Source organism: Rhipicephalus sanguineus, chromosome 8, assembly GCF_013339695.2.
Source record: "Rhipicephalus sanguineus isolate Rsan-2018 chromosome 8, BIME_Rsan_1.4, whole genome shotgun sequence".
Classification (NCBI taxonomy): Eukaryota; Metazoa; Arthropoda; class Arachnida; order Ixodida; family Ixodidae; genus Rhipicephalus; species Rhipicephalus sanguineus.
Window position 1 is genome coordinate 81595412 of NC_051183.1, and position 26641 is coordinate 81622052.

Here is a 26641-nt window from a genome sequence, read left to right on the forward strand (position 1 = left end):
CCGTGTCCGCTTATGTAGTTTCTGCTGGTGTATCTCCCAAAACGGCGGTTTGAAAAGGTGAAAGCTATTTATTTTCCGTGTTTTGCATGTTCAATTTGAATTCGGTACGAAATTAAATGCTCAGGAAACGGGGAAAAGAGAATGAATTCTCGAAGTGGCGAAGGCGGCGGCGGCGGCGGCGGCGGCGACAGCATGCTGGAGAGGCAGAACAAATGTGAACATTTCCGACGCGCGCGAAAACGGTTTTCCGGCCGCTCTGGCGCTTTCGCTTTCTCTTCGCTTCTCAAGTGTGAATGCGCCTGTAGAGTGGAGTGACCGCGCTGGCGTCGCCGCGCTGGCGACGCAGTTAGGTTCTTTGCCTTTGGCTTCGTGTTAGCGTGCGTCGGCTCATCGGAGTAGTGCATCTTCCACGTGCACCAACGGGATTTCTCCGCCGCCGACTGCTTCAATTGCGAGAGCACCGACTAACAAAACTGCTGCAATATGCGTTGCAGAAAGGACGCGATTTCGACGGGCGAATGTCGTGCTTTGGTGGAGCGAGAGCAGCGCCTGCGAGACAGAGGCCAGCGGGACGCACGCGTTTGCGGCTCAGGCTACGAACCTCTACCTCCCGTGTTGCTGAAGCGCAGTGCGTGTTATGTATGCATGAGCACAGGCGTCGGCTACCCATTACTAGAAAGCGCACACCGTGCCGTTTCTCTCCTTAATTGACGACGCTTTGAAGAAGTGCATACCGGGTACCAGTGTTGATTATGAGCTTGTTGATATCATCCTTACGCGGGATTCACGATTCGCTGTGTCCAAATATATGTTCACACCGTCAGCTACCACAACAGTTTAATGATGATCATGGGCGTTAGTCGTCGCGATAGAGAAATGCTGTCAACATGGGTGCATCCACGTCAAACGGTGCTATAGCTGCCAAACACGAATAGACGTTGTACAAGCTCTGATATATCATTACACAATGAGCACTACTTCTGTGAAGACACGTTTCACTTTCGTGTTATACCGATTCCTATGACGGAGGGATCAGCCATGTTTTTAGATGCTAAGCACCTTTTGATCGGGGCTGTGTCCGTCCCTTGGCGACCGTCCGCTCGGGAACTAGTTGTGCTGGCACGGGCTAGCGCGTTCGGGCCTGTGTAAGGGGCTGGGTGAGACGCTGTGGCCTCTCCCCCTTAGGGCCCGCTCACGCTAGCGGCACGGCAGCTCGCCGTTTGCCGTTTGACGTTCTCAGGCTGCCGTGCGCAAGCGATTTCGTTCGCGCACGTCTGCCGTTCTGTGCCGTCCGCAGAATAGGTCCGAGACCCATTTTCTCGCCGTCCTCCGTCTGCCGCAGAGCGACGTGGCCAGTCAGCGACGGAGGAGCGGTTGCCATGACTACGGCGCGCCGCGTCGTCTGCTTTTGGCTTTCCGTGTCGTCTGCGTCTGCCGCGGGACGCTTCGAGCTGCTTGCTTTTTTTTTTCTGCGCTTTTCACGCTAGAAGTGCGTATTTCGTCCGTGTCGTTTTCCAGGCATGGTTTCAGCAGTCGATAAACCGTTTTCGTCTGTCCCGCATTAAAAAAAAGCGTCGCGTACGATCAAATAAAGTGTCCCAAAGCTGGCGCCAGGTCAAGTGGCGCCAGCTATGGAGAATCAGAAACAACTAGCAAACGCGTAATCTATGTCCTCCGAGCATTCGGAAGCGCCCTTCTCGACTCGCTAAGCCTACAGCATCGATTATTTGAGCACGGCTCTCAAAAACGGGGCCGAATCGGCACGAACACTTTGCTGTCGAAGCTTAAGGACGTGAATCTAAAGCAAATGGAAGCATCAGTCCGGAGCTTACACGCTACAGAGCGCACGGCGGCCACTTGATAGATTCGAGGTGGACGACAACCGCTTTCAGCAGTGCGGCCATGTCTTTCGGAGGCTCGCCGGCGAAGCCTGCCGTGCAAGTAGGACAGCTCTCGCGAGTGCGGCGACCGCCGACGTTCTGCGGCACCGCGCCGTTGCGGCAGGCTTGCCGCTAGCGTGAGCGGGCCCTTACACTCTTTCAGCAATCACGTGATGGCGTCGGGAAACGAGATTCTGCAGACGCGCGATGAACGAAGGCGTTGTATCCTAGTCAGAACGCGCTGGCACGCGCTAGCGCGTTCGGGCCTGTGTAAGGGGCTGGGTAAGACGCTGTAGCCCTCTCCCCCTTACGCTCTCTCAGCAATCCCGGAACTTTAAGTCGACCATGCGCTGCTTCGCATCCCCACATGGTTCCCTTTAGTGGGAGATGGTGTAATCTTTTTTAACCTCTAGGCTTTTGCACTCTGGCACTGCAGTCGCACTGGTAAACTCTACAGTACGGTGCCTATTGGCCGCAAGATCGAGCAGAGTCGGCACCTAGCGGCGAGTGGACGAAACGCCATGGTGTGGATAGCTTCTTGCGTCGTCTGCTAGCCACACCGTGTTCGCATGTGTGCGTACGTGATGCACGTCCTAAGATTACAGCTTATTCCGCTGTGCTAGCACAGTATCAAATGCTTGTACATGATATACATGAGCATTTCGCCTTACTAGACTTGTATGCACTCGAATAACTGAGTGCATGCACGTGTCGGTATGGCGCTAGTTCTAACCATCGTACCGTTCATTCGCCAAAATTATTTCAATGTGGGTACTACTTTGTCGTTCAAGCACATCACATAGTGCATTTGGCGTCGTCCAAAACGAAAAAAATGTACTAAATGTCGAGGTGTGAATGCAGAATTTTAGCGACGCCATCTCATGAAAGTGTTGGCGATTTGAAAATCCTTCTGATACCGCAAAGCATGAACTAGCGTCTGCGTGAGGCCGGTTAACGGTAAAAAAGACCTGAAGACACGCATTTCTGTAGCAGTACGCGTGTTCATGCAAATAGAAAAGCAGAGTGCACAAAGTTCTATACTTCATCCATTTACGCAGAAATACAGGCTCTTCTTTTGTAGTCACTAGAGCAAGAACTAAATACTTAAGTGGCTCAGTCGCGCAACACTATTTATATATTGGTATAGGCAAAACACAATTTAAACGCGTGCAGATAAAGCAAGAAGAGACATCGAGTTCAGTGCAAAACACGCATGTGAGCCAAGGCCTGTACCCCATTGATTGGGAGATTGCGCATCTCTCACACGTAATAGGAACGTTAGGCCACTTTCGTGCATTCATGTGGCAATGGAGGGCGTATACATCACCGTTAGGCTGCAGTCAACGAGCTTTATTTGCCGACAGTCGATTCAAACCGCCTACGGCGAAGCGCCGCTGCGTACATTTGTATACGCGCCGCCGACCGCCTATCCACACAAACGTGGCGAAGGTGCTGCCACCTGTAGCCCGATCTCGCGGCGAATAGCCCGACCGCGATTTTTCGCGGGGCAAGCGTAAGCGTGGAACGCGATGTTACAGCCACGCGAGGAAGGCGCGCGTCGCAGGGCTTTATTTATTATGGATGAACCCTATGAGCGAGACCGAGGCTTGGGCTAAAGTTGCCACCTCGCGGTGTGGTAAATGGGCCCTTTAACACTTTTCCAGACCTCATTGTTTTAACTTTTTTTGGGGGGGGTTGCGTAGACTGAAGGCTCAAGAGATCACTGCAGCAAGAACGGCAGCGACAGGGGCACGCAGTCTGTAGTTATTCAGCCTAGAACACTCAAAATACAATAAAATGGAGACCTACCCTCAAGTCGATTTTCGCGGGGTAACCTGAGTACGTTTCACTTGCCCTGTGACGTTTGATGGCGCCCGAATGAAATGAACTGAAGGATCCTACGTACGGGAAGCTTGCATACAATGTTGCCCGTTCTTTCCAACGGAATGATGACGCCGTCGCGAAAGCAACAAATAATGTGGTGCATTAAGAGTGAACTGCACGTGTGAAACGAGGCAGATGGCGAAAGCCTCTATCGTGTTTTGTAGTTTTAGTCATCTTTCTTGTTTCGATGGCATCTATATCAACGCTGTTACATTTTCTTGCCTTCAGTTTCTTCAAACAGCGGCGCCTGGAGCGTCCCCAGTGCGTTTCCTCCAGCGCCGTGCCGTTCGGCGCATTCTTTGCCGGGCGCTGCAAAATCTAAGATTGTTCGTCTAGTTCGTGTTCAGTGAAAAAAAGCATGCTAAAGAAAAACTTAACCGAAGAATAACCCCTTTTAGGGGTTGGCTTGCCAGGTTCTTAAGCTGGGGCGATGTCCCGTGCCGTACGCGCGATGATATTAACGCAGGCAAAACCACCTGTGGCATGCGGCGCTCGCTCTGCGCCGGCGCGTGCTCTAGTTTGATAGGAGACGCGAGCTCTCACTGCCAAGGCCCTGTGGTGAGAGTTCGCGAGGCTGCAGAGAGACGCCAGCGTCGTGCGGACCGCGAGATGCAAGGTCGCGAAGCCGAAGCAGCGCCGAAGCGGCGGCAAGACAACCTCAATGTTTACCCGAATGTCTCCGAGCCAGCTCCTCAACCATCATTCACATCGTGGATATGGCGTGATTTTTTTTATGCAACGCTGTTATTACTTCTAACGTTACGTTTATCCGCTCATCTTCGTCATGTCCGCCCGCAATAGTTCTAGCGAGCGCAACTACGCGTTGATGCGGTCGGCAGCGATGTAGGCGATTCAAAAAAAGTGTTGGAGGGCCCCTTTAAAGGAGTCCCGACACAAAAATTTTCGCCCCGCGTTTTTTTTTTTTTTTTTTGCTGCAATGTGTTGCTGGGGGCCTGTTAGCCATAACACGGCACATCGTTTGCCGCAGCGCGCGACAGATAATTACAAGCTCCTCATTACCAACACAGCCTCAGTTTCGGTATGACAGAGCTCCAAAAACGACAAGCCGCCGGGTGCAACTATCACCACCTAGCGAGTGAAACGCTCGGTCACGTGAGCACACAGAACAGTGACGCATTTCCGCGCGGTCTGTCGTCGTTGGGCTCATCGTCGTATGATCGCGACGATTTTCTTGCGGCGGGGATGGAAGGAATTTTCGACGTGGCTTATCACTTCAGTTCGACCCGCTGGCGAGGAGCGATTTGTCGGGCAGAGCGTCAAAACAAAAATGGCGGCTACGACGTCTTCATAACTTCCCTTACGAAAATGCCAGATATGGCCCATATATGTTTTATATACGGACGTATATGATCAAATAAGGGGACATATAAAGTCATATATGGCCATATATGAATTTATATAATTATATAAAAGTGTTCATATAAGTCCATATAAGTCCATATACTGCCATAACCTGCCATATACGGCTTCACATAAGGTCATGTACTGCCATATATGGCTGTACTGATATGCATATAAGGGCACTTATAAGGCTATATAATCCCATATATGAGTGTATTTATATGCATATAAAGGCTCATATATTGCTGTATACTCCCATATATGGATGCAAATATGAATGTAAATGTGTCCAAAAATCGCCAAAAATAGGGGAACTGAAGCATTTGCTCGCTGCCTTCATAATTACTTTTTCTGTGGTGGGAGACATCTTGAAATGACTAGACACACCAATTACGCCATAATTAAACAAAATAAATTAATTAGCTTTTTAATTAGCGGAGAGACGCGGTCGAGTCAAAAGGGAGAATTGCGGTCCTTCCGGCTAAAAGACCATTGCCGCTTTGACATCTTGAGAAATCGGCCTCTGGTAATTATTGCGGAGCAATGAAATTGAACCAAATTCACTGGCGAAACCAAAACCGTAGCTCCAATGAGCGCAACTGGCAGACGACCAGAATGACGTCACAATTCACGACGGCGATTGCAGTGGTGTTAGTTCTTCTGCATTTGTTAACGTAAGTGCACCCACCATACGTGCTCTAATTGCACACGAAATCCGCACAACCCCGAAGCGAAGTCAATTAATCGGTGGCTGGTAAAACACGCTCGCTCATTCTGGACATCTCGGAAAGGTAGTTGTGCTGTTCCGAGTTTCGGTTCCGCCTGTGAAATTTGTCAGATTTCATTATTCGCTAGTAATTACCAGCGGCTGCTTTCGCAAAATCAAAAAGTGGCAAGAGGCTCTTCGCAGAATAAAGGGCTGCAATTTTCCCATTTGACTGGACCACTTGTCTCCACTAATTAAAAAGTTAAATAACCCAATTTCTTTGATTCCTGTCGTAATTTATTCCTCTGCTCAGCTTAATTTGCCACCACAAAAAAAAAAGTAGTTATGAAGGCAGCGTGAATATATCTCATATTTTTATTTCTGAGCATTTTCGGATACATTTCTTGAAACACCCTGAATTAGGGTGCTTATAAAGTCATATACTATGCAATGAACCTACTTTCATTTATTCTAGCTCAATCATGCAGATATGACTTTCCAAAGAATCCATATTGCCTATTTTTGGTCTCTTGACATTGTGCCCTTCATTTTTCATCTGGTTCTTCCACTTGTAGCATTCCTTATTTTGTAATATCTTGAACCATATTGCAGTGAAAAACGAAACGTTTTCAAGCAAACAGCAGTGCCGCAACAGAACAACATAATGGGTAATAGTTGGTGTATATTTGTACTTTTTTTAGTGTGCAGACAGTACATTACTAGGAGACAGCAGTGTATTAAAATATTAAAAAAAAGAAGACGGAAGGAAGAAGTTTAAATTAACCATGAGTCGAACCCACAGACAACAGCACTACCAAGCTGTCCGCGTTGCGTGTTAACCGGCTACACCACCCGCGCGCTTTTCTTTCTTTCTTTTTCTTTATTGGATACCGCCCGTGCGCTTGGCAGTGCCAAGGCTTCATTTTTTTTTAGTAAAAGCTGCGACCTATAATATCTGTGTTCTACTTAATAACCATCGCGCCAATTTAATCAGTGCTACGTCGTCAACACCCGGCGTGATCTAGATATGAATAGCTCCGTACTGTTCCGAGACGCGCTAGTTGCGATCTCGCTCGATCACTAACTCCGCACTGAACAAAGGCTAATTACCTCAATAAACAAAGATTTTCTACCGTACAGGGAGCTCTAATGTACGTGCTAGCGTCGTAAGTACGTAGCGGCGACACCAGCAGAGTACGATAGCTTGTTAATTCGTTTTGCTTCGACGCAATGTACGTACGAAATGCCACTGTTTGAAAGAGAAAATGCTGTCTTATGTGAAAATTCTACTATTTTTTAATCGACCTCTGATTAAATAAGAACGCACTGTACATACAAGTAATGCAGAGCACTGCTTCGACCGCCGATGGAAAAGTAAAGCGCACTGTCCGCGCTAGAAGCCTGTCGTCTGCTACGAAAACGCAAACAACAAAAAAAGGCAAATCTGCTGAAGTACTATTTGGCTTACATTACATAAATTGCTCTTCAAGATAAGCTATTATTTTCATTGTAAACTATGTTTTTCGAATAACATGCGTGCACTTTTTAATTTGACTCGCTCACATATTTTTCTTTTTTTTTTTTTTCATCAACTCTACGAGCCAAAGCCATCCACAGTCAAAGCCAAATGTCATTTATTTTTTGTTCTCGTGAGCTCGTTACGTCTTCGTCTTCAAGAACATTAATTTCATCTGAGAACGTGCCGCCCTCCCTTTTGCGATGTGCAAAGATCGTGCGCAAGTCGTGCGTTTTTTGGAGCGCCAGTCACGTACGAGTCGTTCAAGGAATCGAAGAAATGTACTACGGGCGCTCGTAGGACTCCGCAGCATGTCCGCAGCTGATGGCTGACGCCCGTGGCTACCGACACGAGACCGGCTACCGACTGCGTGACAGTATGAAAGGTAAGTGGCACATGTTATTATGCAAAGTACGCAACTCAGCGGAAGGCTGTGTTATCGCACGCGTACGAGGCGTTGTAGAGACGCAGCCTTATGCCCATTTGCGAGTGACAAACATTGTCATTGTCCCCGCTACCGATTCGCTATGACCACGCTCATACGAGCAGAAAGAGCCACGACGCATCGGTACGGCTTTACGGAAGGAAATTTGTAACAACTGAGATAACATGCATGCGTATGATGATCGATTTGTCTGATGAGCATCATAGTGAGCAGGACGCAGGCGTCACTCGCATTGCATCGTTGTTAAGACAGCAAAGCAATGCTGCAACGCCATTTACTGTGCAGCCTTGTGCTCACGTTCGTGTGCAATGCGATTCGTGTGCGAAGCGGTATAATAAGCTGAAACTAATGGTGAAGTGTTGACTATGCGCTTAGACACTGACTTGAACTGGGTAAACGTAATAATGTTGATAGTTAGCTGGAGCTGTGTTTTCAGCATAGCGTAGAGACGTGTTCGTGCAGTATGGTGCGTGTGTATCACCTTCACTTGTCAGTAATATTGTACGAACGAGCATCCACGATTATGAAAGCTGGCATGCACAATGCGAGATTTCATATTCTGTCAGAGTGACCATCTGAACCTTATCCGAAGCAGCAGATTTCATATTCTGTCAGTGTTGCTTTTTATACATGAGTGTACTGCCTTCACGTAGTTGTATACATTACACTGCTGTGTGGTAATGGTTTAATTAGCATGGTACTGTGCGGTTGCTTATGTAAACACGTTAGGAGGCAGAAGGATCTGAATAGGCTAGTTGTCTCATGAGGAATGTAAGTGTGCTAGCACAAACAAGACAAGGACAGAAGAAAGACGTAGCAACAGGACCAGCACTCTTACGTGTCTACCTTCTGTCCTCATCTTGTTTGTGCTAAGACACGTAGGTGCATAAAATTTAGCAACAGGCTGTTTATGTAATGCTTTTGTTGCCCATTTAAAGCTTCAGAACAAATAAAATAGATTGTGCATATATAAACACGTCTTGACAAAGCAAATTTCATGCTGTTATGCCGAACACCTATCCAGAACAGAATTGCGGCTTACATAGAAGATAATGATATCTTTCCTCATTACTTAATTGGCTTTAGGCCGGGCCTCTCCACCCAGGATGCTATGAAAATCATTAAGACTCAAATTTTAGATAATCATACTAGGGATACCAGGGCGATCCTGGGCTTGGATTTAAAAAAAGCTTTTGATAATGTCCGTCATGATTTCATTCTGAATGCAATCTCTGGTCTCAACCTAGGTTCCTCGTTTCATGCGTTTGTCAGATCCTTCCTGAGCAGTCTGAGAGCCATCCTTAAAGTTGGCGATCTGGAATCGGATGTGAAAGTCCTGGGCGATAGGGGCACCCCGCAGGGCTCTGTTCTTTCACCCCTACTTTTTAACATTGCCATGGCTGGTCTCTCGCGGCAGCTTAGTGGAATTCAGGATGTTGGTCACACAATTTACGCAGATGATATCACCATTTGGTGTCCGGGAGGTAGTGATGGCGCTGTAGAGGCTGCCCTGCAGGAGGCAATCGACACTACCGAGTGCTTTCTGGAGGGCACAGGTCTTTCCTGCTCCCCGGAGAAGTCTGAACTTCTCCTGTATAAGCCGGTCAGGAGGGGCCCCCCGACCGAGAGGCTGGGTGCCACCACTAGAGACCGACATCCACCTCCGTACCAAGAGTGGTGGGTTAATCCCCAAGGTCGCTTCCATTCGAATCCTAGGTATGACGCTGGAAGCGACGGGCACCAATAACATCACGATTCAAAGATTAGCGCAAAAGACAGATAGTGTTATTAGGCTAATTAGGAGGGTGGCTAATCGACGGGCAGGGTTATCAGAGGATAACTTGGTCAGGCTTATCCATGCCTTTCTGTTGTGCCATTTTACATATGTGGCGGCAATGCACGTTTGGAAGAGAGTGGAAAGGGATAAGCTTAATGCGATGATTGGGAGGGGGGTAAAGAGTGCCCTGGGGCTCCCCAATTATACCCACACGGATCGTCTCCTGCAGTTGGGAATTCATAATACATTGGAGGAAATCGCGGAAGCGCAAGAAAGAGCACAGGTAATTCGACTCTCTGGCTCAAAAGCAGGCAGGAGAATTCTCGCGGATATAGGTACTCCACCGGCTCAGGTTGATGCTCTGTACCAAGGGTTGACGAGAGATCAGAAGGAGAACATTATCGTCTCGCCTGTCCCGAGGAACATGCATCCCCGGCGAAATGTAGGCAGGAGGAGAGCGCGAGCTCTGGCCCTTCTCCGCGACGTTGAGGGTCTCCAAGGGGGTGGCTGCTTCGTAGACGCGGCACAATATGACGGCAACAGTGGCAGGTTTACGGTAGTTGCAATTAACCACCAGGGGGTTACCATTAATGCGGCGTCGGTATACGCCCAAACTGCTAATGCAGCCGAGCAGGTTGCCATTCCATGGCTCTCCTCGATGAAAATCACGAAAATATATATAGTGATTCTAGGGCGGCCAGTCGCGCTTTCCCTGTTGGTGCTGTGTGTAAAGAGGCCAAAGCAATACTCGGTGAGAGGTCAATTAGAACTCATACCCTTACATGGTTCCCTGCTCATATGGGCTCAATGGTAGGGGGGATTATCAATCTCAATGAGCTGGCCCACTCCAGGGCGCGAGGGTTAACTATCTGCGACCATGGAGGACTTCTGGGTCAACCTGGAGGATTGGTAAATAGGGATCAACCGACCACGTACAATGAAATTACTTTACATTTCGCTATGGGTAGGCGTCTTCCCGCCTCCAGCTCAGAAGTTAAACAGGGCGCAGGCTTTGACACTGAGATTGCTGCAAACTGAAACATATCCTAACCCTGCCTTTCTGCACAAGCTTTATCCTGATGTTTACTTAACTAACTCATGTACGAATTGTGGCGGTTTAGCCACCTTACACCACATGCTCTGGGAGTGCCCCTCGGTACGTGGCACTGATACAGCATCGGCCAGCAAGTGGGGCTCCGCTCTGAGGAGTCCGGACATTCAGTCACAACTTTGGGCTGTCCAGAGGGCCCACGATGCGGCGGTAGGTCTCGGCCTGACTGTCCCGTCGTGGGAGCGGCCCGCCGCATGCTAAGGCACACGCCTCCGGACATTGTTAATAAAGTTATTCCAATCCAATCCAATGCCGATCACCTAACAAAAGCCTGTCACGTGGTCACTTGCTTTTGTTTCAGCTTCTGAATACTGTTTATTTTTATTAGTTTCTAACTTCAAGAAATTGCACGTCAAATTGATTAATGCTTCTTGACCTTATAATAAGTGCATTGAAAGTATTGCACGCAGTTACAAAGTGTGACCTTACACATATTCAATGCTGCTGCCTGCACAGCTCTGTCATGCTTACTGTTTCTCATTTCTCCCTAACTTATTGCTTACCGTAAAATCCCGAGCAAGCGCCCCCCCCCCTCCCTTCTTCGGGAGATTTCAAATATGCGAGCCATTCTCTCCTCCCACCATTTTCGCCGTTTTCATTTGTCCAACGAGTGTGAATGAAAACAGGGAATGCATGCGTATTCAATAAAGCATTTCATTAGAAGCACGGGTGTGCATTTTGTATTCTTAGCGGCTCATCCACGGCCACCTTCAATTTTGATTCATGACCGAGCAAGGGCCCCCCTCCAAATCTTGTCGGATTATCCCTCACTGTAGGGGTGGCGCTTGCTCGGGATTTTACGGTAGTGTTTCTTACTTTCCTCTTTTTAGACACATGCATACAACGCGGTAAGGTAGGCCGCTTTGCTAGAGAGAAAATTGGTGCAGTCGAATATGTAAATAATCCTCGTACCTCTCAGGAGTCGCATACACCTCGCATAGCATGTATAATGTACAGTACTCACGGATTGAAATAGGACACTTGGAGCGCATATGGCCGCCGGTATATGCAGCGCCGCTCGTGGATCCTCATGGAACCAAGGTGGTGCACTGGGGTATAAAGCAAGGGGGAGAACATCTACGCAGCAGGATTGCTCCTTCCAGTCGCCAACAAGCCGGCCTGTAGTTCACCACGCTGAGAGTGTGGCGCTGGAAGGCTTGCGCGCTTTCATATGCCGACCGAAATGGCTTGCCGGTGTGCACCTCTTATATTGCCGCGCAAGCAGAGGGCGCTCTCGTTACACGCGCTTTGGTGATGCAGCACGAATGCTGTGCAAGACTAAGGGATCGTGCCTTACAGTGTGCATGTAAGCAGTCTATTCTGCCAACATTTAAGTGCAGGGCCCGCTATCGTCGCGGTTAATCGCAGTGACAAATCACGGTGAAATGAAATAATGTCTGTGTTCTTCCCGCTTTCTTCGCCCATGTTCAACGCCCAATCTGCATCGTGTTGCAAGCAGCGGCCAATGTAGCGTCAACGAACACATATAAGGCACAATCTCTTAGCTGAATCCTGTGTCTTACTTGCACAGCGTGCGTTCCACATCGCCAAAGCGCGTGTAACGAGAGCGTCCTCTGCTCGCGCCGCAATATAGGAGGTGCGCACTGGGGAGCCATTTCGGTTGGCGTACGAAAGCGCGCAAGCCTTGCAGCGCCACGCTGGCAGTGTGGTGAACTAAAAGGCCGACTAGTTGACGACCGGAAGGAGCAAACCTGCTGCGTCGATGTTCTCCTCCTCGCTCTATACCCCAATGCAACACCTTCGTTCCATGAGCACCCACGAGCGGCGCTGCATATACCGACGGCCATGTGCTCAGAGTGTCCTATTTCAATCCGTGGGTACTGTGCACTGCACATATAATCCCAATTAGCTCTGATCGATTCATTTGTTCAGTTATGCTCTGCTTAAAGGGCCCCTCACCAGGCCACATAGCAAATTTTAGTTAGACGCTGGAAGTTGTTGTGTGCCGAATGAAGAGCAGTATGCCGCAAGAATTTTTCAAATCGGTTCATTACGAGCTGAGAAAAAACAATAATTTGTAGCGGCGCGAAACCATGATGCGAGGAGGCGAGTTTCAAACCCTTGCCACTCGCCCGGTGTAATCTTAGCAAGCCAAATCCCTTCCCAGCCCTCTTCACTTGACACATACGCATGAACACGTCATGCGCATCCATGGTCACGTGCGCATGACGTGCCCGAGCCAGCCCGAGCACGCGAGCGGCGTTGCACGGCCGCTACGTTTGTTTTTATGTAGCGGCTGTGGGCGTTTTGTCGGCGTTCTCTGTGGTGTACTGCCTGTTTAGGCGGGACGGGCACAAGGAGGTTTAAATGAAAGTTGAGAGATTTGTACGGGCACGAGAGTGGCGGTGTCATGAGCCAGTGCCGCATTAACGTTTACTTGGACGCGGTAGAATAAACGAGCATAATGAGTGCTCGAACGCGCCAGAACATTACTTTTGTTTCCAGGGCTCGCGTCTGCTCAATCAGTGGCTCGATGCGCTAACCGCGGGGACACGAACGCATGGGAAAGGGAGGCAAATTAGCCCCGCATCTCGCTGCAATTCACTAAAAAAAAATGAAAAAGACGCACACATTCCCTTTGTGTGTCTCAATATTTCTCTCAAGTTTTATTAATCTATTCAAGCAACAAATTACACAAACTACACATGTCGTGTCAAATAATCATCGCAGTGTCACGTGCTACTGTTGGCGACGTCAGAGCGCAGTCGTCTACGTAGAGGAGCGACGTCACAGCACTACCATCTACGTAGGGCCATTTTCTCATGTACGTCATACCCTCATTCTCTAAAGCGCGCGCCCGCGAGAGGAAGGGCAAGCAGCATTCACCTTGAAATTTGACCCACTTCCGCGGCGCGGCGCGTTGCAAATTTTGGCAGACGTGATCGTGAGCGCCCAGTGTATGCATTGCGCTCGTTAGCTCAAAATTGTCAAACCTGGTGAGGGGCCCTTTAAAAAGCGCAAATGAAGGGAAGGTGTTGGCATTTGTCGGTTCGGTGCATTACCTGGCCATCCTTTTTTTAAAAAACTTTTTGTTCTTACTTTAAGAACTATTTCAGCGCAAGTTAGGAGGCAGACACAAACAAAGTGACGCACAACACAAAGCCTCAAATGCTAGTTGATAGTTTTATACAGGCAAAAGGGACAGAAAACTGGAAAACAGGTAGGGGGGGGATAAGTGGGTCTGAGTCCATTTAGTTATGCATCACTGTCGGGAGAAAATGAAAAGTGTAAGAGCAGTGAAAGTACAGTGTCACATATGGTTGCTGAGTCGGTTGGCCTTCAAAAGTCACAGCCGCACTTTTGTGGCTTTCAGCAGCCTTGATATTGTGACAAAGTAGGACAGTAGCACTGGCAATTGGGCGAGTTGGTATGGATGCATAGATTTAGCACGGTGCAACGATTCAGACGAAAAGACGAACAATCAATGGCACTTGTGTTCGTGTGATCATTTTTTCATCTGCCTTGTTGCGCCGTTCTAAAAGTAGGAGAGACAAGAAAAACCAGAGAGCATGACAGATTGACCGGCTTTATAGATACTGCACAAGCAGTGTCCTCATTTTTTTATTGAACTAAGGAACCCATGTGTTTCATTGTCGTCACCATGCCCTGGCAGGTACACGTGACATCTGTGCGGCATTTGGCCCATGCTGAAAATTGTGTTACATCGTCGTCGCTATGCCGTGGCACATACACACTTCAATATGGCCGTGGGAGTATGCACAACTATGGTCCTGACATCTTGTTCAACATTCTATTTGGCTGCCAAGAGAATGCCTTGTAATCAGAGGCTCAGAATAGAAGCCAGCATGTGACAGCTCTCAGCATGTGTTCTGCACAGCACTGTTTTGCCCCAAGCTTCTAAAATCATGCTTTGTTTATGGTACCACTCATGCAGAATTTGCCTTTGCTGCTGTATTACTATCGTCTAATCTCATTTGTCGTAAGTGTAAATACAGTGAAACCTCGGTGATACGATCACAGCTGATACGAATTTCGGGGTGATACGAATTTTTCGTTGGTCCCGGCCAAGGCCCATTAGCCTGCAATGCAATGGAGTACGGTTGTTGCGAACCAATTTTCACCCAGTGACGTTTGATACGAACGTATGCTACTGCACAGGTACGAAGAGGTGCTGTTGGTGCTGTCCTGGAAGATGCACCAAGCACGTGCGAGCGCGGGAACGCAAGCGTGGGCATGCGCGCCGCACCGACAAATTGTCAGAATCACGGTATCAGAAAACACTTTTCTTACGGTCAGAATAAACCCTCAGAGACGCGTCACGGCCTCCGAGATTGTGTGCCCGAATCTTTGAAGCTCTTAAGTGCCTCCGTGTGCCTTCGCATTTAGATTACAGAGGATATTAGTGCCATGCTTCTTTTTCTAATGCGTCGATGCGGGCTCCTGTCGTTGTACTGTGTTTACACGTGCATGCCTCATGCATCAGACATCCTATGAAAGGTGGACGAGGACCAAAAGAAGACCAGGACGGTCTTTGCGAAGGAGTCATGCCTCACAGTGTCAACATGCACGACCGTTGATTTCGCACTTGTGCGGGCATGGCCGTAAATATCCCAAAAACATCCCCAACACCTCCACGATAACAAAATCATAACACAAGACCATGGTTCTGTAATTTTGTGGCCTTGATCCATGGCGTCAAAGCGCTTCTTTCGTTACTTTTACTGCAGTACTCCGGTGTCATGAAAAAAAAAACATACTAAAATTTTAAAGGGGCTACTGCTGTCGCGGGTTACAACGCACCTGGTTCATTAATTAAATATGCGCGTATGGGCCATATATTTATCAGTACTGGTATGATTGCCGACATCTAAAAACTTAACTGACAATCGTTCAGGGTTCTTGCGCACATTGCTGCGGCCCTGAAAAACAATAAATGAAAATGTTCGCCAGCTTTCTTTTGTCGCATGCTAATTTTTCATGCTTTCTGCTGATACGAATTTTGGATGATACGAATATTTTTGGTAGTCCCGTGAGATTCGTATCACTGAGGTTTCACTGTAGTAGTGGGGCATGCTCATGCATAAATATCGTTCCTCTCCTGAACTTTTGGAATGGGTATCAACGGAAGAGTGTCTGAAGATATTTCATCACCATAGAAAGGAGATGAGATTTGTCTCGTTTCTGTCTTGTCTCCCTTCTATCGAGGCTACATGTCTTGTGTATTTCAGTTGACTGGTGATTCTACAAGAGATCAAACATGCATGTCCAGTCGATATTTTTGTTTTTTCTGGTTTTTTTATGTTATGCGGGCACATTGAAAGCGCATGGAACCGAAAATTTTATTTCCAAAAAACGCTCCCAGCGCGGCAAAAAAATATTTGAAAGCGGCGCGCGGCGTCCTGTTTTTCCTCACTGCAATATTTTTAAATTTTACGGCCGAATTTAACGCGAACTATAAATTCTGTGTCGAAAACTTTTTCTGTTGATTTTAATACACATTACTGTGAATTACATCCATGCTTTCTTTATGCCATCCTCAAAAGGAGAAAAATGTGAAAAAATGACAAACAGGGCCCAAATCAAAAAAGTTTGCCAAGTTTGATGTGCCTTGGTGCCTTTTCTGTTTCACACAGAAACTTCCAAACAGTGTCAAATACACAAAAAAGCCTTTGCAACATTTCTGCTGTAGATCGTTTTCCTACAGGCAGCGCAAAAGAAGAAAAAAATAGTTAAAAGAAGCAACTTTTTTCTAAAAAGCTCGTCTTCAAAAAAATAAAATAATAAAAAACTCCGGTCTCAATTCTGACGACAATTTTTTATCGAAAAGCACTTATGTCAATGAAAACGCGGTTTTAATATCATATGCCCTCATTTGCATTATTCAGGAGATATAACAGGCCACAATGACCCTTGCTGTGTGTGCTCACTTCAGTGCGATTTATGGTCGTTATCAGCTTGCATTGTGCGTAAATCTAGTTTTAATTGTTTTGCTGCAGCAAAACTTTGCTCTGGTGACTTGTCGTCAAGAAAAATGTGTTCTCAGATTTTATTTGTGTCTAGCATGTGCGAAAGTGCTAAAGGGCTAATACCTACGCAGTTTGCAGCCTACAACCTGAACTTACCCTGCCATTATTCGCTAATCAGGAGCACGCAAGACACCGTGAGCACATGGTTTAGGTAACTTTGCCAAAACTCGCCTTGCACACCAAACAAAGCATCTGTATGCAGCGGCAGGCCAGCTTAATCTGTAACTAAATGCCACAATCCGGCCATAGGTCGGCAAAAATATTGGAACTCACTCCGACTCACTTAAAAAATATATTTTGCACTGAGAGCTCACTCGGACTCTGACTCACCGAAATTTTCCCCAGCCAGACTCACTCGTACTCGGACTACTAAACTTTTTCTCAACTGGACTCACTCGGACTCAAACTCACCAACATCTTGCTCAGCCGGACTCACTCAGAGTCAGACTCACGGCTTGAACTGAGTCTGAGTGAGTCGACTCATGAGTTCGCTGGTGTAAAGTTAGCTTTTCCGATCATGGTGTAAATGCTCTTTAACGCCAATATCTCACATAATCGGTGCTCTACAATACACCTTTTGATCTTATACCTTCAAATAGTAGTTATGAGTGGTTGCAATCCACTAAGGACGTTTTTATGAAATGTGCGACTCACACGAGATATTTCTGTCAAGAACTTCCCATGCAAGAGTTTGCGGGAGGAGGTAATGGAACCTTCCCTTAGCACCACCGCCCCCACTCACACCTCTTATCAATAAACATTGTGGTGGAGCATGAACGCTAGTGCGTTGAGGCACATGTGAATAGATTTGAGTATAAATGTAAGCCGGTGTAAGGCTGATAGTAATGCCGATAGGTGAGTAGATAAGTCCATTGGTCGGCAATGAAGAGTGGAGCTCGCTCAGACTCGCTCAATAAATATATGTTGCGCTTAGGGCTCACTCGGACTCAAGCTCACTAAAGTTTCCCTCAACCGGACTCACTTGGACTCAAACTCACCAACGTATTGCTCAGCCGGACTCACCCAGACTCAGACTCACGGCTTGATCTGAGTCTGAGTGAGTCGACTCATGAGTGAGTTTGCCGACCTATACAATCAGCAGTCGCACTTTTATTGAGGTGCTTTCTCACTGCCTGCTTGCGTCCCTTTCATTACGTGCATTGTACACTCTAACCATCTTCCCCATTCAACGCACACTGTGCTAAACAGCACACGTAAAAAGTTATCTCAGTCATTTCTGAGTCGTTAATTTCGCTTCCCGCTATCATGTTTTCGGCGTCGCAGGTAACGTCTTCCTGTATCATCTTAACCTTTACCTCAGCATTTCAGCAGCCAGAAAATGTGCGGTGCGGCACGATTAAGCCATAAGTGGCCGAAGCTGCCCAATTTATGATGTTTTGTTGGCACTTTACTAAAGTGCTTTCCCACGTTGAGAACAGCAGACGTCACTGGTGGCGCCAGACGGGCATTATCCTTAATTTTGACAAGGAGTCTGGCCCACAAATTAATTATCACACCCCAAAGCATTTAGACATCCTTGGTCATAAAATATGAAACCATGAGTAGTTAAGTGAGCAAATGTGTGCGGCGGTGTTCAGTATAAACATTTCGACTTGGTCTAGCTGTTCACTACACGGGATGCATGCAGCCCATGGCTAGGTCTGAGTATTCTGTGCCGATTACTTACGCATCCGCAAAAAGAAGATTGCCGAGAAAAACATTTTCGTTGCGTCACTTTTCTTTCATTCCTGCTTTTGTTGTTGTCTTCCTCCAGAAGCTACTGCCATAGGGTGAGGATCTTCGCGACACCTGTGAGGTCTGCTAGCATTGTTTTACGCGCCTCAAGGAAAACCTGTCTACATCTATGAGAATTGCGATGAGGTAGTCGAGGCATTTCTTCAGGAAGAAGAAGCGATTGATATGTTGAACAGGTGCGCCCACCTTTCCTCTGATGCCTGTAGGTGAGGTTCTAGGCTGCAAACTACATACGCGTTAGCCCTTCAGAGGATGGCAGCAGCCCATTTTCGCACACGCTAGACACAAATAAAATCTGAGAACACGTTTTTCTTGACAAGCTACCAGAGCAAAGTAGATTTACGCACAATGCAAGCTGATAACCACTGAACACACTAAGTGAGCACACACAGTAAGGGTCATTTTGGCCCGTTATATCTCGTGAACAAAGCAAATGAGGACATATGATATTAAAACTGTGTTTTCACTGACATAAGCGCTCTTCGATAAGAAATTGTCGTTAAAATTGAGACCGGTGTTTTCTTCATCTTATTTCTTGAAAATGGACCTTTTTTTAAAAAAACTGGCTTCTCTAACTATTTTTTTTTCTTCTTTTGCGCTGCCCGTAGGAAAACGATCTCCTATAGAAATGTTGGAAATGTTCTTTTCTACATTTGACATTGTTCTGAAGTGTCTGTGTGAAATAGAAAAGGCGCCAAGACGCATCAAACTTAGCAAACTTTTTTGATTTGGGCTGTGTTTGGCATTTTTTCACATTTTTTTCCTTTTGAGGACAGCATAAAAAAAGCATGGATGTAATTCACAGTAATGCATAATAAAACCAACAGAAAAAATTTCAACGCCACGTTTATACTGCGCGTTAAATTTGCCCGTGAAATCCAAAAATATTGCGATGAGCTAAAACAGGATGGCCACACGGCCACCTCCAAATAGTGTTTTGGCACGCTGGGAGCGTTTTTTGGAAATAATATTTTCGGTTCCGTGCGCTCTGAATGTGGCCACATAACATATAAAAAACCCAGGCAAAACAAAAATATCGATTGGACAGGCATGTTCGATCTCTCGTGGAATCACCCTGAGGTAATTTTTGCATCTCTTTCAATGTAGTTGCACCATCAGTGTCCAAATGTGCCATTTAAAAAAAAAATGCTGCCCAGAATATCCCGTTAACTGGAGTTGTGGTTGTGCTGCCGTGACCTAGCTTAGTGCTCTCTTTACATACAGTATAAACATTCACCTTGAACATTACGGTTGGCTTTAGATGGATTGTGGCAGTTCAGAAAAATAAGTAAAATGGAGGTTGCAAATGCAGAGCTTAACTGCTAAGAAAGAATGCCTGAGTTCGCCTCTTCAAAATGGGAGCTGTTTCTTCTGCAGAAGTTTGGATGTCATGTTTTAAACTCTAAAAACCTCTTCTGCGACCTTGTGCAGGTCGATCTTGGCCCACGACTGTAAATGGAAAACCAAAAGTGGCGGTGGCGGTGTTTTCTGTCAGAGAAACAGCAAAAGTACTATCGCACAACGAAACATTGCACAACTGAAGCATCGCCTGTGCCTCATGCTGCTGTTTCATCAAAGATCAAGGTCATCGCCCTTGGAGGGACTTTATGCATGGCAGCGTGAGTGGCTGAATGGTCTTCTTTTTGTTCTGTCTTAGGCCGAATAATAGTATCCAAGTGCAACCTCGACAAAAAGCGCAATGGTGACAATGACGTCGTCCACTTACAAGTGCACGCCTCAGTTTTTACACAGGAATGTCAGCAGCCTCAACGTCATCCGGAAATCCAGTCTTGCTGCTCAAGCAGAAGGAAGGAAAAAGAGAGACAGGATAGAGAGTGGCCTTTTTTCTTCTTTCTGCTTGTGCAGCAAGACCAGAATTTAGTATGAACCAGCTAATCTGCAAAGAAGTCTTGTCTCAACATTATATTCGCACAGTACACGTGATGAGGTCTTGCTTATGCTGGCACGTAAGAAATTGGAGCGTTTTACTTCTGTCAGGCAACGGGAAGCAGGGAGGGCGTAAACAAATGGTGCTCCACAGTTTTCATGAATGCAGGAGTGTAACTGTTCATCGACAAGTTCTTTTGGTTTTTTCTACAATAGGAAGTCAGGTCTTCAGGTTTCATGCAAATACGTCTGTAACGGTTCAATAGGGAGGCAACTACTGGCCTTTCACAAGTGTTTGGAAGAACAACATTATGTTCAGGTACTGGGCAATGCATACTCTTTCTGTAAACATTGAAAGAGAGTGCTCCATTATTCCTGTTTACCAATACATTCAAAAAAGGTAGTTCCCCGTCTGCCTCCATCTCCACCATGAACTGAAAGAAATCTACTTGATAGATTAGGTGCATTTGGAAGCTTCCAAAGCAGAGCGATTAATCACACACACAAAAAAAGATAATATTCATAGCACACAAAAATAATTGGTTTTGGGCTGAAAGAAGCAATAGAATTATATTCTAGCCACTGCATTGTCAGATTCGTGGTGTGCCTTGGACTTGCACTTAACATGGGCTTTTCGAAACACACGTAGTTATTGCCCAGGGAAAAACTGAGGAGCCTCTTCAAGTCGTGAACATCAATTTGAGACCTTTCTTGTAGGGCTGGATGAGCGTTGAGAGCAGCAGTACGCAATTCAATGGTCATGTCAATGATAATATAAGTAACCAGAACTGTATACTTCCATGCCCACTGACATTGTTGTTGATGTGAAAGTCCACAACTCACCAATGGGTGACTGTCACAGTGGCTGCAAAATCACGCCCTCACTTCTTTCAGCCCAACAAACAAACATTTTAGCCAAGCATTTTTGTGTGTTATGTACTATCTGCATCAAATGAAACCCGAACAGCGGCAAGCCTTCACAATGGTATAGTGCGCGCCGTCCAGTTATCACCAGGGACGGGTGCGCGTATGTGCAGTGTGGCCAAACCGGATGCACGCGCCTGTCAATGGTAATGACAGGACGGCGCGCACTGTACCATTGTGAAGGCTTGCCACTGTTTGGGTTTCATTTGACGCAGATAGTACATTATTGTTTTTGCTTGATTAAGTGTGCTGCTCTGAAAGCTTTTACACCCATTTAACTCTTTCCCTGGAGAGTTTTTTTTTTTTGGCCACAATCGATACAAAAATACCCATATTTTTTATTTGGCTGGTTGATTCTAAGTGTCTTGAAACAACTAAAAAAATTATTCAAGGACACTTTATTAGCATTATACATGCGACATATTTTTTGTATGTTATAAAATATGCAGATGATTGACTTCACCGCACTGCACCACGGAAAGCACCCTAACATCTCCAGCCTTCAGTGCAGAAAATGTCTCTTTGAAATTTGAAATGTAAAGCGCAATTGGACTAGCGAGTCCTTGAAAACAAACCTTTAACGTGCTGGTAGGCGTTTGGTTACATCTAACGGCATCCTCTGTCGACGTATTGAGGCACGATCGTCATCCGAATCCAGCAGTTTAGAGAAACTATGCTGCTTTTTGTAGTCACTGCCGCATTCACAGGAGAACTGCAATTCTTCATTTCACAACACTTTGTCAAACAAGCACTTTTTTTTTTTGAATGGAGCTGTTGCAAGCAAGCACGCACCTCTTGCGCACAGAGGAGGATGCCATTTTCTAATTCCAGTTGCCAGAATCAAGCCCTTCCTTGACTGAAATGCATGTTTTGAGCGTATTTTTTAATTTTTTACTGTGCCATCTGTTGAAGCCAAAGAGATGACAGCTAATTGAATCAGGGTAGCTTAACTGCGACGCCTTCAAATGCTTGTTTCAGGGTGGACGAGCCTAGCTCGTCTTTGGTGTGAGCGGTATGGTACAAATTGTGTGGACGAGCTCGGCTCATCTTTGGTAAGGAAAGGGTTAAACCATCGGGTAGATTCCAGTAAATTCACAGCAGAGGTGGAGCAGATTAGAAATTAACATTCTTTTGGATGAGTTGGCAAACAGGAACAGAACACTGCATTCCTTCAGTGTTTACAGAAAGGATACACAGGGACTGTGTATCCTGTCCTTTTCCTGTCCGCCGTGTTTCCTGTCCTTTTCCTGTCCGCCGTGTTCCTGTCCGCCTCTTTTTCCTGTCCGCCGTGTCTTATTTTCGCGCTGTTAACCTTAAGTATGCACAACCAACTAGCCCAGTCAGCCACTTTACTGAGCTTAATGTCTTCCCATCTGTGCATAATGTCTGCATTTGCCAGAGGTCAACAGTTGCCCCTCTTGGACCGTTTACAGTCGCATTTGCACGAAACCTGAAGACCTGACTTCCTAAATGTACAAAACTCAAAAGTACTTTTCGACAAATAGTTCCACTCTTGATTACATGAAAACTGTGGAACACTGTTTGTCCAAACCCTCCTGGCCTGCCAGTATCCGACAGAAGTAATGCGCTTCTTACATGCCAGGGTAAGTGAGACCTCATGACGCGTACAGTGTAATTATGATGTTGGGGCTGCTAACCTTCCTGCGTACAAACTTGGGCAAGGGCTCATATGGGGAAAAGACAAGCTGCCAAAAGAAGTCCTTACAGGCATTTTCTGCAAGATTCCCTGAGCAGACTGGGCGAGTGTCTACACCAGGGAGACTTACACAGCAGCTGCACCAACTTCATAACAATGTCGATAAGAAAAAGATGACGGAGCATGCAAGAAACAACTGAGCACAATACAGACTGGGTGAATTGTATATAGTACAATTGGCCAGTAAAGAAAATGGAAGTCATGTTTGTATTTGAAATCCTTTGAGATACAAGCGCTTTTCTGTTGTACTTTCTTCCATTACGATCAATGCAATCGTGTTGCCCTTTTTTGCTGGTGCCCTCGAAGGCTGTGCACATATGAGCTTGGAAGCTCCCATGATTCCAAGTCTCTTCATGGAATTAATTTTAGTGTCAGTTTCACCGGCATTGTTGAACTTGATGCGGTAATCGTATTTCTCACAATAATGGTTGAGAGCATCGCGCTCTGAACAACACCCACTTTGGAGGATTGGCTTAAGAAATGGATAGGCTAACAGAAATGGACTTATATAATTTGTGTGATTGTTGAAAAAAAGTTAGAATAATCAGTATGAATTAATAATGGCTATTTCAAAATTTAGATCAAAATGAAGGGACAAGGGGGCAGCACTAGAATGAATACAAAGGACAAGAAGACAGGCCATGCGCTGTGTCCTGTCTTCTCGTCCTTTGTATTCGTCCTAGCGCTGCCCCCTTGTCCCTTCTTTATGAACCCAAACCAACTCGCCTACCTATTTGTGATTCTGTTAGATCAGAATCTTGATTCAGTAAAAGATTAATTGAATTTTAACTAAAAGAAGCATATTAATCTAATTAATGCTGAAGGGCCTCAAAACCAGCTTCACTATTTTTAACATTTCAAGTAAATGTGTGCTTCGAGTTCAAACTTTTGCAACGATAAACAATGCCAAACATAGCCATGGAATAAAAAACAATCTTGTGCTCCTCTTTGGGCCTTTCGGTATCCCCAGAGTTGGTAGTGACGGGACCAGAAAATCTGGTCATGTCAGCAGCGGAGAGAACCTGTTTGTCTGCCTGCAGGTATGCGTATTTGCTGCTTATCCTTCTCGCACGGTGAGGAGAAATACTTGCCCAGGAGGAGAGATAAGTTAACTAATGGAGTGTAGCACATGAAAGAGTGAAACGAGGGAGGGCTGCATTTTGATCATCATACGCATGTAACTCCGCTAATAGAGCAGCATTTCAAAAAATTCTCGTGGCCACATGTTCACTGTAGTAAGGCAGAGTGACCGCGACTGGTATGCAGGAAACACGACTCGTGTAAAGGAAGTGAGGAAATTTGAAGTAAGGCACGTTGAAGCAGAATATCTTTGGAAAAAAATTGCTAGTCATGCGATATATACAGCTACACAGGTTATTTCTTGTATGCTATGCGTAAAGAACACTTCCAGATTTAACAAAATAATTCAAGCATCCTTATCACTTTGTTAGATCGAGTTTTCACTGTAATCACTCAGTTCTTCTGTACCTGTTACATTCATAATATGAAAGTTAGCGAAAGTTAGTTTGCCTAAAATAACCTTCCTCATTCTTGTTTTCAATTGGGAAAAGTTTATTACCTGTTATAGGGAACAGAGTAAGGCACAAGGATGTCTTTGGGCTAAGCAGGCATATAGATGACTGTCCAATCTAGCATGCAAGAACAACTGATTTATTCTCTCGAGGTGTTTTCTCAAGGAGCCTTAGCAATACACAGGGCCGCAACCAAATGGAGCTGAAAAGCAAAACGATGGCTCCACAAAATATGACACCCCCCGGTTCCCTTAGAGAAAATAATGCAAATGAAAAAAATGTACATGTTTGCTGTTGGGACATACGGAGGTAAAGTTCTCAAACAGATGGTTCTGGCACCCACTTGTTTTTAACACACCCTAATTCAACATAAACCAATTTTAAGCTGGGAAAAAATGCAGCATATGTCTCCTATTTTTAAACCAGAAAACAATGCAGCACACAGAGTTTATGACTTGACATATCCTGATACGTAATATTTATTTTCACCATTCTCACACATGAACTGCATGCTTTTTAAATAAGTCTGCAGCTATCATGCCTCAACTTCACCAATTCAACCTTTGATGCATGCAATATTCAGATTATGAAGGACACATTTCATGATCTGTTGTGGCAAAATTTTATACCTAAAGCTTTTTAAATGAGCTTTCCTATTAAACCAGCACATTACTGTCGCCACTCTTTATACATTACATTGGAACTGTTTGGTCACCACCTTGTTGATTGCTTTACTGGTTTTGTGAGTGCTACAAACACAGTTTTGGTCGAGTAGTGAATTGTAATGCGTGTGGAATTTTCAGACCTGTTTGCTTGAAGAAATGCTGCACGCTGTAGCTGAGTGACTATGCTACTCATGTTATTTACATTCTGCTTAAATATCAGTGCTTGAAATGTGATAAGCATGTTATATCTGTTAGGGCTCTAACCACTTTTTGCAGGTTGCACAGCCACCTCATAACTGTTCCGTTGGCAATAGATTTCAGTGTTTGTGTCCTGTGTGAAAATTTCGTCTAAAATAAAATTCACTTTTGCTTTATTTCAGATGGTTCGAGTTCCACACGGAGAATCCTGAAGCTAATTCTTCCAAGGCAGAGCGGGGCATGCTGAAAGTTATCAGAAGGCCGAAAGAATAAATCGGTGGTTCATCTGCATGTACAACCATCGTCAAGTGTTATCATGTACTGTTTTTTGCAGCTTCATAATATTAAACAGTCCGAGTCTGCCCCAGCAGCCCATATGGGTAACAGATGTTTTGATTAAGACTTCTTTTATGATGTCTCTGAAAGTAAGGCAGTATGCATTCAATGAATTCGAATTATTTCATAAACATGGCTTCATGTGGTTGGATAAACCAGTTGCATAAATTGATGTGATATTTCCAGGAATGACAAGTTCCCTGTGAGATTCACACACTAGTTTTCTCACGCAATTGACTAGGTGGCAGTGTAAGGTGTCTAATAGAAGTAGTGATAGGAACCACCACAGTTCTCGAATTGGCTGACACCAACAAACTTTCCATAAGTACCAATGAAACATGACTTATTATTTGATGGCAACACTGTTCCTCAGATGTGCACCGTAGAGTAGCTCTAGGTCCCTGTCTTTATATGCTTAATATGCTACACTGCCCTGGTGCAGCAGTATATGACACCCAAAATATCACAACGACGGTAAATCGTGCTGTCTCTGTGTGTTCGTCCATCGTCTTTTCCGCTGTTATGTTATGATTACGACCCAAAATATAAAAAGCTGATATATGGGCATATAAAAATTCGCCAGATATGGCCATATATGACATTGTATAGGGATCCCATATATGGATATATTAAAAGTTGGGCAGATATGGACTTATATGACCATATAAGGCCATATATGAGAGCCCATATATGGGTATATTAAAAATTGGGCAGATATGCACTTATATGGCCATATAAGTCCATATCTGCCCGATTTTTAATATACCCATATATGGCTTTTTTTATATAAGTCCATATATGGGATTTTTGTAAGGGTTGTACCGGCTGCAACGGTTACGTAGAGGAAGTAGGGGGTTCACCTCGGGTCACCTCCGAGGGTGTCAATGCACCAGGTGCGGCCTATCATGCTGGATCGGGCTCGCGAACTTCGAAATTAA

At 45.7% G+C, this 26641-nt stretch overlaps 1 long non-coding RNA gene across 1 annotated transcript; it reads left to right on the forward strand.

The window, feature by feature from the left end:
* Positions 1–7615: 7615 nt before the first annotated feature.
* On the forward strand, positions 7616–25892 carry LOC125759684 (uncharacterized). Its single transcript, XR_007417305.1, has 3 exons — positions 7616–7733; positions 19876–20063; positions 25550–25892. It is a non-coding gene; the product is annotated as an uncharacterized LOC125759684 (long non-coding RNA).
* The last annotated feature ends 749 nt before the right edge of the window (positions 25893–26641 follow it).